The following is a 12,981-nucleotide window of genomic DNA, read 5'->3' on the forward strand; positions in this document are numbered from 1 at the left end:
TGTCACTATGTGTGTATGTGTTTATTTGTGGACTTCACGATATTTTAAAATCTGATTGACGATATTAATATTTTTAGACATGAGAGTTTAAATCAACACCTCAGCATTTGGTCCTGGACCATCAGAGTTAAATTCTATAAAACATTTTAAAAATTATCAGGTATTTTAAAATAATAACCCTTGGACAGTCTAACAAAAAGCTTAAAACAGTTTCTCAACCCTTTAGGGGAGGTCAAAAGACCTTAGTATTTATTTTATTAATTTTACAAAGTAAAACCAAGCCGTGCTGTTTGAGCTAATTAAACAAAACTGCAGTTATTACAATATATCATGTAAAAAAAAAAAAACAAACTATAAAATATGTTGTTCTTCATTTGAAAAGACTGGATGTCACTGGCCAGCAGTGACATCTAAATACCACCTGAGAGAGGGCTAGGGAGAGAGAAAGACAGAGCAACACAGAGAAGGACACCAAGTCTACATGCTGATCAAAGTGTTGATTTAATGGGTGTCAGGTTAACACTTAAGTAGGCAAAAAATTACAAGCAGTTTCTCATACAGGCAATTTTACTTAGCCAAAACATAAGAGGGCTCACTCAAGGTTACACAGAGCCCTGCTGTCTGTGTACTACGGTTGCACAGAGTTTCTCAGGGTCAGAGCAGTCCGCTGTAGGACCACCATGGTCAATCTATGAGAGACTGGACTTTGGAAAATAGTCAGAGCTAAGAGGCTGAATTCCACTACTCAAATGCCATTAACTCCAAATTTGCCATTAACTCCAAAAAGGCTGCCACATCTGGAGAATCTTCAATGCAAAATGCTTGCTTATGCTATTTTACAGGAGAAAAAGGACTACAGTTCCTTGTTAGCCCAGGTTTTTGCAGGATTATATTCAGATCATTGTTAACCGTTATATAAAATATATACCTAGCTGCCAATACTTAAATAAATGATTTAATGCTGTTTCTTTCTGGCCTATAGATTTGGTATGGCCAGAATAGTCCATTTTTGCTGAAGGCTGCAGGCTAAGTTTAGGTCTTTGTTTAGTGTTAAATAAAACTTTTGTCCTTTAATTTTTTTGCTGTTAAGTTTTAATACAGTATAATAGGATTAATAAGATTTGCTAGCTCCTTTATAAATTATGTTTAATTAAAAGTTTTGCTTTGATTTTAGTTTTAAAAGAGCAGATTTAAAGTTATGGTAAAGATTATAGTTGAGTACAAGATTGAGTTTTACTTAGTTTCTTTGTTTAGGTTGCTTTTTTTTTTTAAGGTTAAATCTAAAATGGGTAACCATAAAGTTTGCCTATATAGACCTACCTAAAATTTGGTTCTAAATCATACATTTTAAAAAATATGCCAAAATTAGAGATTATAACATCCTGTTTTATAAGATGCAGTTCAGAGCAGATGATGAAGCTAGACAAAGAGTAACTCAAATATGCAAAGTAAATATATAAGTAACTCAGACTTGTCAGAGATCTGATAAATGTGGCATTTTAACATATATAAGCTTATTATGGCAAAGTTCAACCTTATGAGGCACAAAAAAACAAGTTAATTCAGTTTATAAAGGTAAAACCTATAGGTTTTCCTTTTAAAACAAAAGTTATTCCAATTGTTGATGCTTTAACGGTATTTACTGATGGTTCATTATCTGGTGTTGCTGCCTATACTTATGAAAGAAAAATAATTTCTTTTCAAGTTTCTAACACATCTGCATAAATAGCAGAGTTATCTACAGTATTGGCTGTGTTTCAAAGTTCTAATAAGCAGTCTTTAAACATTTTTACAGAGAGTGTATGTGTAGCTCAGTTTTGCCTAGGTTACAGACTACAGGTCAAATTCAGACATCTTCTTCTGCTGGAATTTTATTTTTACAAATTCAAAATTTGATACAAGAAAGAAACTTTCCTTTTTTATATAGGACATTTGAGGGCTCATTCTGATTTTCCAAGACCCCGTCTGAAGAAAATGCATTGGCAGATAAAGCCACCAAACTTTATTGTTCAGAATTAAAAAAGAGCCCAAGATGCCATAATGTGCATTATCTTAATAGCCAAACCTTGAGACTTAAATATGGGTTGACTAAGGAACAGGCCCATAATATAGTCAAGGCTTGCAGTACTTGTTCTCAGTTTCAGCCTGTTCCTCATTTGGGAATCAATCCTAAAGAATTGGTTCCAAATCAAATTTAGCAAATAGATATTACTCATATTCCTAAATTTAAAAAATTAAAATATGTACATGTTTGCATTGATACCTATTCTGGATTTATTTTTGCCACTCTTCAACCAAAAAAAAAAAAAAAGCTGCAAAGAATGTTATTGCTCATTGTCTACAGGCTTTTATTATTCTGGGTGTTCCTAAGCAGTTCAAAACTGACAATGGAACAGGATATACTAGCAAATCTTTTAAAAGATTTTGTCAACAATTTCAAGTTTCTTACATAACTGGAATACCTTACAATCCTCAAGGACAAGGCATGGTAGAACATGCCCACCATAAATTAAGATTTACTTGCAAAAAGCAAAGAAGGAGGAGCTACTCCCCTGGACACCTAAGAATCATCTTAATCATGTTCTTTTCATTCTGATTTTTTAAATTTTGATAAGCATGGTAAATCTGCAGCAGATAGATTTTGGCATACAAAAACAAAAACAAACAAACAAACAAAAAAAACAAAACAACTTTTGCTAAGGTAAAATGGACGGATCCTTTAACAGATCAATGGCGTGGACCCTGTACTCATATGGGAACGAGGAGCTGTCTGTGTTTTTCACAGGAAAATGATGCAGCTCAATGGCTACCAGAATTCCTGGTGTGACAAATGGGTGAGGAGTTTTCTCCTGACAATGATAATGATGTCAATGAAGACCCCTCCAGTGAAGATGACTGCTTATTGGACGGATGTTCCTGATCCACCTTTACTACATTCAGTTTCCCAGTTTCCCGGGATGATCCAGAAGTCCTTGTTTATGTCAACAATACTTGGCTGCTGGGTTTTCCTGCTTTTGAAAGAACGCAAGTAAAACAAATTCTTAACTTTTCAGGAATAGGAAGAGGTCATCCTCTTTGCTTAACCAGAGAGAGTATTCATCAGAACTGTTTATCAGTCTCCCCTGTCCAGGTCATAGGTCGGAATGCCTACTACTCTAAAGTTCTGATGGCAGTTCAATCCTCCCTTTGCAACCAGGCAATGTGGAACATTGGAGGGATATTATTGTCCCTTCCTATGGGAGTTAAGAATGACAGTTTTACATCTCCAATGAGTTACCCATCCTGTGAGAAAGGGGATCAATGCACTTGTCCTTGACAAATGGTTCCTTGGACAACATGCATCGAAGAAACGCCCACTATCTATTCCTGGGACAATGACCCTGCATTTACAGTCGTGGACTGGTCTATTGTTAAGGGTATAAAGAAATTGGCTTCTGAATAAGGCAGTCAAAATTATTTTGTTTTATAAAAAGCTGTTAGTGTTGGACTTTGGAGGACTTCAAATAAAAATTGACAAACCTATGTGTGGAAATTGGGGGCTACCTTGGGATATATAGGCATTCTCTCTGGGAATGCAAGTAGCTTTGCTAAATTAATCAAGTATACTTCTGTTTTGACATGTGTTAATCCTTCTTATTTACTGCTAATTGGAAACATTGTAGTAATATATTTTAAAAACAATGATACCTATTCGATTAAATGTGTATATTGCAATCTTACTAATTTTGTTAATGCTGATAATAATGCTCTTTTAGTATTAGTTGTTAAGCAACCTGCTTTTGTTATGATTCCTGTTACGGTTTCTGATTCTTGGTATAAATAAAAATTTCATTGGACTCAAGTTCAGAATCACCTTGCTGGTATTTGGTCTAGCAAAAACTTCTCGTTGGACATATTAATGATGAGAAATAAGATCCATAACATACAATCTGTCAAGGAACCTAGGTTGGAATTGGCCAATACAACCTGGGATATATTTACTAGGCTCAGCAGAAGCTTTCCATCCTTTGACTCTGTGCGTAAGTGGGGACTGATACTTGTGGGCAGGGTGGATATGGGTTTGTTGGCCTGTGCCTGCCTTCCTTGTGTGTTATAGTTTCTTCTTCAACAACTTCAATGCATGCAAGTGCAGTTGCATGAATTTAAATTAAAGATATCTAACAAGCCCGTTTGATATGGAGGTAAGTCAATGATGGGTAATTGTTAAATTGTGTTTTTTCCAACCTAAGACAGAGGCTTGTGAAAATCGCATCCGAGACCTTGATGACAGGTAAGAGAAAAATGCACATTTCACCAACCTAAGACAGGCTCTCCATAAACAAAGAAGGGGAAACTGAAGGAGTCTGGTAATTGGAATTCTGCCTCCTGGCCTTGGCAGATACGAGTCTTATCCATAGTTCCATTTCTCAGAGACTGTCCTTGGTAGTCTCTGCAAGCGGGGTGCTCTGAGCCTGAGAAGTAGATAACAAGCTCCCTGCAACCTTGGGAACCAGACAGCAAACTTTGTGTAAACTTGAGTGAATTCTTGCATGCCTTGCCAGGTGGCACAGATGTGTTGCTACTGTGAAAAACATTTGCTTGTACCCTTTGCTTTATAAGTGTTGTTCGCACGTTCAGTAAACTGAGAGTTGATCAGGAATCTGTCTTGTCTCCATTCTTCACATCTCTGTCCCCCAATTTCCACTCCCTCTTTCAGGTGGACCCTGTTCTACTAGCCCACGGGACAGGTCACTTGGCTTTATTGGTTTCCTTTTGTGGCTCCTGTCCACTCCAGGTCCTTTTATATCTCCCTCTACCATAAAATTTCCAGCTCTTTGTCTAAAGCTTTACTGTGAGTCTCTACATTTGTTTCAATCACCTGCTGGTTGGAATCTTTTAGAGGACATCTGTTGTAGGCTCCAGTCCTTTTCCTTCTCTTCTACTGCTTCTGGGGTCTATTTTGTTTTCCCATCTGACTGAGAATTAAGCATTTTTGCTAATATTCTCCTTGTTGTTTAGCTTCTTTAGATCTGTAGATTTTAGCATGTTTCTCCTATATTACATGTCTAATATATGCTTAAAAGTGAGTATATGCCATGTATATCTTTCTGCTTCTGGGATACTTCATTCAGGATGATCGTTTCTAGTTCCATCAATTGGCCCACTAATTTTATAGTTTTCCTGTTTTTCATAGTTGAACAGTATTCCATTGTGTAAATATACCACAATTTCTGTAACCATTCTTCATCTGAGGGACATATAGGTTGTTTCCAAATTCTGGCTGTTAGGAATAATGTTGGTTTAAACACAGTTGTGCAAATATCCTTGTTATATGGTTTAGAATCTTTTGGATATATGCCCAGGAGTGGTATAGCTGGGCCTTGAGGTAGCACTATTCCTTGTTTTCTAAGAAAGTGCCAGATTGATTTCCAAAGTGGTTGTACAAGTTCACATTCCCACCAGCAATGAAGGAGGGTTCCCCTTTCACTAACTCCTCTCCAGCAGGTGGTTGTCACATGAGATTTTTATCTTAGCTATTCTGATGTGTGTAAGATGGAAACACAGAGTCCTTTTGATTTTCCTTTCCCTGAAGACTAAGAACATTAAGCATTTCTTGACATGTTTCTTTGTCATTCTGTATTCCTCTGTTGAGAACTCTCTGTTTAACTCTTTACCCAATTTTAATTGAATTATATGGCTTTTTGGTGTTTAATTTCTAGATTTCTTTATATATTCTTAACCATTTTAAAGATGGTTTACCAATACCTCAAGAGTTTATTGGAGCTGCTCTGCCATTAACAGGTGGGCTGCTTGTGGCTAAGTCTAGAGCACTGTTGCTTTTTTGTAGCATGTACAGAGTGTTTTCAGTGTCTGCGACTTACGTAGAAACTTTCCAGTTCTTTCTGGACTCTGGCTGGTTGGTTCAACCCAGCTGTTCTGGCTCAAAACTTTTCTTCAATGTTATTGAATCAAATCACCTTCTCTTGGCTTGTCACTGAATTGTTCTTCTTGGGGAAAAAAAAGCCTCTGAAATGCATGAACTGAACTCCACTGAACCACCTGTACCAAATTTAACAAAACTGCACAAACTGTTGTACCATACTCTCCTCCTCTGTATGTTACCATCTGTGTAACTTTCTGTGCGACACTAGTGTGTGAGTAATGAGGTATCAGAAGCATAAGCCAGGCCTTGTGGCTTGCATGCTCTTCCTGCTGCCTGCTGATCCAGATGTAGATATCTGAGTTCCTACTCCAGCACCATGTCTGCTGCATATTTCCCTGCTTCTCACATGATGATAAAGTGCTAAAATGTAAAAACTGTAAGCCAGCTCCAATTACATATTTGTTTTAAAATAAAAAGCTACTATGATGTCTTTTCACATCCATAGAAACCAAAACAAAGACAAAGCTCAAAGCAAGCATAAAATCTGAAATACTGGAATTCCAAGAAGAAAACATAAGCAGTACCTTAAAGAGCAAAATTATACAAATGTATTTCTAGGATAGGACTTTACTTGCTCAGGAATTAAAACCAAAAACTGACAAGTGAGATATCGTAAAAGTAAAAACTTGTATACAGCTAAAGAACCAATCATCTGGATGAAGAAACACAAAGAACAGTAAAGATTCACTGGAAAATCAGATATTACTTTTATTGTTGACATAAGAATATTACCTGTAGTATACAAAGAAAACTTCAAAATACAAAGAACCTAAATCCATTTAAATCATTCTAGAAATGAGTATGAGACCTCAACAGAGAGTTCTCAAAAAAAAAAAAAAAGAAAGAAAGAAAGAAAAATGAAAGAAAAGAAAGAAAAAAAGGTGGCTATAGAAAAATCTCAGAAGACATTTATTATCCTTTATAACCGGGAAGATAAAAATTGAAACAACTTTGATATTTTATATTCCCAAAGTAAGAATGCAGACTATGTAACAGACAACCTTCATTCACAACAGCCACTCTGGCAAGAAATTCAGGCAGGTGATCTTCAATTTCCCTCCTAGCCTGTACTCCCAATGCCCAAGCTTTATTTTCAGCTTTATAATCGACCACCTGATGCTACCTGCCATTCCTCTCTGCCCCCATTTTCAGCTAATCACACAAAGCCTCTCCTACAGAACGTGTCCTACAACTTGTTCCTTTTAGTTAGCCTAGAAACCTCCAAATCCCATAGACATCAGCATCATGCTGACCACAGTCTTAGGTAGACAATTGTTAGCTTATTACAATCCCCTAGTTTTAACACCAGTTTTGTACCAGACCACCTGCTGGAGACACTCTTGCATTCATTTTTTTATTATTAATTTTTATTTTTTATATTAATCATGGGTTATTTACTTTGTATCCCAGCCATAGCCCCTTTCCTCATTCCCTCCTAATCTCACCCTTCCTCCCTCATCTATTCCCTGCCCCTTTCCAAGTCCACTGCTAGGAAGGTCCTCCTTCCCTTCCATCTGACCCTAACTTATCAGGTATCTTAAGGACTGGCTGACATATCCTCCTCTGTGGTATAGCAAGGCTGTTCCTCCCTGGGTGGGTGAGGTAAAGGAGCTAGTCACTGAGTTCATGTAGAAATAGTTCCTGTTCCACTTACGAGGGTACCCATTTGGATACTGAGCTACTATGGGCTACATCTTAGCAGGGGTTCTAGGTTATATCCATACATGGTCTTTGTTTGGAGAAACAATCTCATAGAGGACTCCCGGGCCCTGATATATTTTGTCCTTTTGGGGTTCCTGACCTCTCCAGGTCATAGTAAATCCCCCTTCTTTCAAATGATTCTCTACACTCTACCCAAAGTTTGGTTAAGAGTCTCAGCATCTGCTCTGATACACTGCTAGATAGGGTCTTTCAGAGGCACTCTGCAGTAGGCTCCTATTCTGTTACTTTTTTCTCCTACTTCCCATGGCCATCCCATTTGTATTTCTAAGTGAGGATTGATCATCTTAGTCTGGGTCCTCTTACTTATTTATCTTGTTTAGGTGTACATATTTTAGTTTGTTTTTCTTATCTTCCAGGTCTGTATAAGTGAGTATATACCATGTGTGTCTTTCTGCTCCTGGGATACCTCAATCAGGATGATCCTCTTTAGATCCCACCATTTGCCTCCAAATTTTATGATTTCCTTGTTTGTAATTGCTGAGTAGTATTCCATTGTGAAAAGTACCACAATCTGTATCCATTCCTTCGTTGAGGGACATCTGGGTAGTTTACAGGTTCTGCTACAAACATGGTTGAGCAAAATGTCCTTGTGCACTTGAGCAAATTTTGGATATATGCCTATATATATCCAGTGGTATAGCTGGATCTTGAGGAAGCACTATTCTTAATTGCCTGAGAAAGTGTCAGATGGATTTCCAAAGTGGTTGCACAATTTTACATTTCCACCAGCAATGGAGGAGGGTTCACAATTCTCCACAACCTCTCCAGCATGTGTTGTCACTTGAGTTTTTAAACTTTTCCATTCTGATGGGTGTAAGGTGAAATCTCAAGGTCATTTTGATTTGCATCTTTCTGATGGCTAAGGACATTGAGCATCTCTTTAGGTGTTTCTCTGCCATTCTATATTCCTCTACAGAGAATTCCGTAAACCAATTTTTAATTGGATTGCTTGATTTATTGCTTTTTAACTTCTTTAGTTCTTTATATATTCTTGATATCAGCCCTCTGTCAGATATACGGTTGGTGAAGATCCTTTCCCAGTCTGTAGGCTGCTGTTTTGTTCTGATGACAGTGTCTTTTGCTTTATAGAAGCTTTTCAGTTTTATGAGGTCCGGTTTATTGACTGTTGCTCTTAAAGCCTATGCTGTTGCTGTTCTGTTCAGGAAGTTGTCTCCTGTACCAATGAGTTCTAGGCTCTTCCCCACTTTTTATTCTAACCGATTTAGAGTATTTGGTTTTATGTTGAGGTCTTTGATCCACTTAGACTTTAGTTTTGTGCAGGTTGATAAACATGGATCTATTTTCATTTTTCTGCATCTAGACATCCAGTTGTACCAGAACCAATTGTTGAAAGTGCTGTCTTTTTTCCATTGAATGGTTTTGGCTTCTTTGTCAAAAATCAAGTATCCATAGGTGTGTGGATTTATTTCTGGGTCTTCTGTTCATTTCCATTGATCCACCTTTCTGTTTCTATGCCAGTAACATGCCGTTTTTATTAGTACTGCTCTGTAATACAGCTTGATATTAGGGATGGTGATAACTCCTGACGATCTGTTGTTGTACAGTACCATTGGAAATTCTTGGTTTTTTTGTTTCTCCATATGAAGTTGAGAATTTTTCTCTCAAGCTCTGTAAAGAAATGTGATGGTACTTTGATGGGAATTGCATTGAATCAGAAGATTGCTTTTGGCTGGATGGCCATTTTTACTGTTAATCCTATGGATCCATGAGTACAGGAGATCTTTCCATCTTCTTATATCTTCTTCAATTTCTTTCTTCAGAGACTTGAAGTTTTTTTCAAACAAGTATTTCACCTGCTTGGTTAAAGTCACCCCAAGGTACTTTATGTTATTAGTAGCTATTGTGAATGGTGTTGTCTCCCTGATTTCTTTCTCTGCCCTTTTGTCTTGGGTATACAGGAGGGTTTCTGAGTTTTTTGTTGATTTTGTATCCAGCCACATTGCTGAAGTTGTTCTGAAGGAATTCTCTGGTTGAACTTTTGTGGTCGCTCATGTATGTTATCATATCATCTGCAAATAGTGAAACTTTGACCTCTTCCTTTCCAGTTTATATACCCTTGAATTCCTTTACTGGTCTTATTGCTCCAGGTAGGATTTCAAGTACTATATGGAGAGAGTAGGCAGCCGTGCCTTGTCTCTGCTTTCAGTGGAATTTATTTAAGTTTCTCTCCATTGAGTTTGATGTTGGCTATAGGCTTGCTGTATATTGCCTTTATTCTATTTAGGTAAGTGCCTTGTATTCCTGGTCTCCCCGAGACTTTAAACATGAATGGGTGTTGGGCTTTGTGAAATGCTTTTTCAGCATCTAAGGAGATGATCATGTGCTTTTTCTACTTCAGTTTGTTTATATGGTGGATTACATTGATGGATTTCCGTATATTGAACCATCTTTGCATGCCTGGGATGAAGCCTACTTGGTCATGGTGAATGATAACTCTTATATGTTCTTGGATTTGGTTTGCCAGTATTTTATTGAGTATTTTTGCATCAATTTTCAAAAGAGAGATAGGTCTGAAGTTCTCTTTTTTTTAATGGGTCTTTGTGTGGTTTAGGTATCAAGGTGACTGTGGCTTCATTAGAAGGAGTTTGGTAATGTTCCTTCTGTTTCTTTTTGTGGAATAGTTTGAAGATAATTGGAATTAGAACTTCCTTGAAGGTCTGGTAGAATTCTGTGCTGAAATCATGTGTCCCAGGGCTTTTTTTGGAAGGAAGATTATTGATGACTGCTTCAAATTCCTTGGGAGATCCTATTCAGTCTTTTTACCTGAGCTTGATTTAATTTTGGTAGATGGAATCTATAAAAAAAATTATCCATTTCATTTGGATTTTTAAATTTTATGGGACATAGGCTTTTGTAGTATGACCTAATGATTGTTTATATTTCCTCAGTGTATATAGTTATGTCCCCCTGTTCGTTTCTGTTTTTGCTGATTTGGATAGTTTCTCTTTGCCTTTTAGTTAGTTTGTCTATCATGTTGATTTTCTCAAAGAACCAGCTCTTGATTTCATTGTTTCTTTGAATAGTTTTGTTTCTAATTGATTGATTTCAGCCCTATTTTTTATTATTTCCATCCATCTGTTCCGCTTGGGTATATCTGCTCTTTTTTTTTTTTTTTTTTTTTTAGGGTTTTCAGTTAGGCCATTAACCTGCTTGTATGAGATGTTACAAATTTCTTCTTGAAGGCACTTAGTGCTATGAAATTTCCTCTGAGCACTGTTTTCATCGTGTCCCATAAATTTGGATATGTTGTATCTTCATTTTCATTGAATTCTAAGAACTCTTAATTTCTTTCTTTATTTCTTCCTTAACCCAGTTGTCATAGAGCAGCAAGTTGTTCAGTTTCCATGTGTGTGTTGGCGTTTTGCTATTTCCATTGTTATTGAGGTCTAGCTTTAGTCTATGGTGATCAGACAGAATACAAGGGATTACTTTAATCTTCTGCTGAGGCTTGCATTGTGACCAACAATATGGTCTATTTTGGAGAAGGTTCCATTAGGTGCTGAAAAGAATGTATACTCTTTTGAGTTTGGGTGAAAATTTCTGTAGACATGTATTAGGTCCTTTGAAGTATGGCCTTTGTAAGTGTCTTTATTTCCTTATTTGGCTTCTGTCTTGATGATCTGTCCCTTGGTGAGAGTGGGATTTTAAAGTCTCCCACTATTAAGGTGTTGGGATCGATGTGTGTGATTTAAATTTTAATATTGTTTCATTTATGAATGTAGGCACACTTGTACTTGGGGCATAGATATTCAGAATTGTGATGTCCTCTTGGTGGATTTTTCCTTTGATGAGAATGTAGCATCCCTCCTCATCTTTTTTGACTAATTTTGGTTGAAAGTTTATTTTATTAGATATGAGGATAGCTATTCCAGCTTGTTTTCTGAGTCTGTTTGCTTGAAAAATAGGTTTCCAACCCTTTACTCTGATGTATTGTTTATCTTTGTTGCACAGGTGTGTTTCTTGGATGCAGCAGAATGTTGGATTCTGTTTCTTCACCCATTCTGTTAGTCTGTGTCTTTTTGTTGGAGAGTTCAGTCCATTGATGTTGATAGATAATAGTGACCATTGAACATTGTTTCCTATTATTGTGGAATTGGTGGTGTAACTGTGATTCATTGCTTGTTTTCTTTTAATTTTTGTTGGAAAATTATCAGTATCCTATTTTTTCTTGGGTATTGTTGTTTTTGGTGGATTAGAGTTTTCCTTCTAGTATCTTCTGTAGTGCTGGTTTCCTGTTCAGATATTCCTTGAATTAACTTTGTCATGGACTATTTTGTTTTCTCCATCTATGGTGATTGAAAGCTTTGCAGGGTATAGTAGTCTAGGTTGGCATATGTGGTCCCTTAAAGCCTGCATCATATCTGCCCAAGACCTTCTGGCTTTCATAGTTTCTGATGAGAAGTCTGTTGTGATTCTGATAGGTCTACCTTTATATGTTACTTGGCCTTTTTCCCTTGCTGCTTTTAATCTTTTTTTTTTTTTTTTTTTTGTTCTGTAGATTTAGTGTTTCAACAATGATGTGCCATGAGGATTTTCTTTTCTGGTCTAGTTTGTTTGGTGTTCTGTATGCCTCTTATAGGTTTATGGACATATTTTTCTTAAAGTTGGGGAAATTTCCTTCTATAATTTTCTTCAAGATATTTTCTGGACTTTGGAAACTGGAATGTTTTTTTTCATCAATTCCTATTATTCTTAGATTTTGCCTTTTCATAGTGTTTTTGATTTCTTGGATGTTTTGTGTTTGAGAGTTTTCCACTCTTACTTTTTCTTTGAGAGAAGTATCAATTTCTGCAAAGTATCTTTAGCACCAGAAATTCTCTCTTCCATCTCTTATATTCTGTTGGTGATGCTTACTTTTGTGGTTCCTAATCTTTCCTGTAAGTTCTCCAGCTCCAGGGTTTTTTCTGTTTTTGTTTTCTTTATTGATTCTAATTCTGTTTTTATGTCTTGCACCATTTCCTTCATCTGTTTGAATGTGCCTTCCTGTCTCTGTGTGATGGCTTCTGTTTTTTGTTTGTCTCTTTTCTATATGCCACTAATTTTGTCTCTACTTCTCCCTCTATTTTTTTTTTTTTTTTGGCTCTATTTGCCTGTGTTTCTTTGAAAACTTTGTTCAGATCCTCTTTCTTAGCCTCAACTTGGGAGGTCAATTCTTTGAGAGATTTATTCATTTCCTCTTTCACTGGATTTGCTTGGCTATTTTCTCTGAGACATTTGTTTGTTCCCTCTTTATGTGACTCTAATAACTAGATAAGCATATCTTTAAGATAATTTTCCTGTGTTTCCGATGAATTGGAGTATCCATTGATTTTTGG

This window comes from Psammomys obesus, unplaced genomic scaffold, assembly GCF_907164565.1.
Source record: "Psammomys obesus unplaced genomic scaffold, mPsaObe1.curated_primary_1811, whole genome shotgun sequence".
Classification (NCBI taxonomy): domain Eukaryota; kingdom Metazoa; phylum Chordata; class Mammalia; order Rodentia; family Muridae; genus Psammomys; species Psammomys obesus.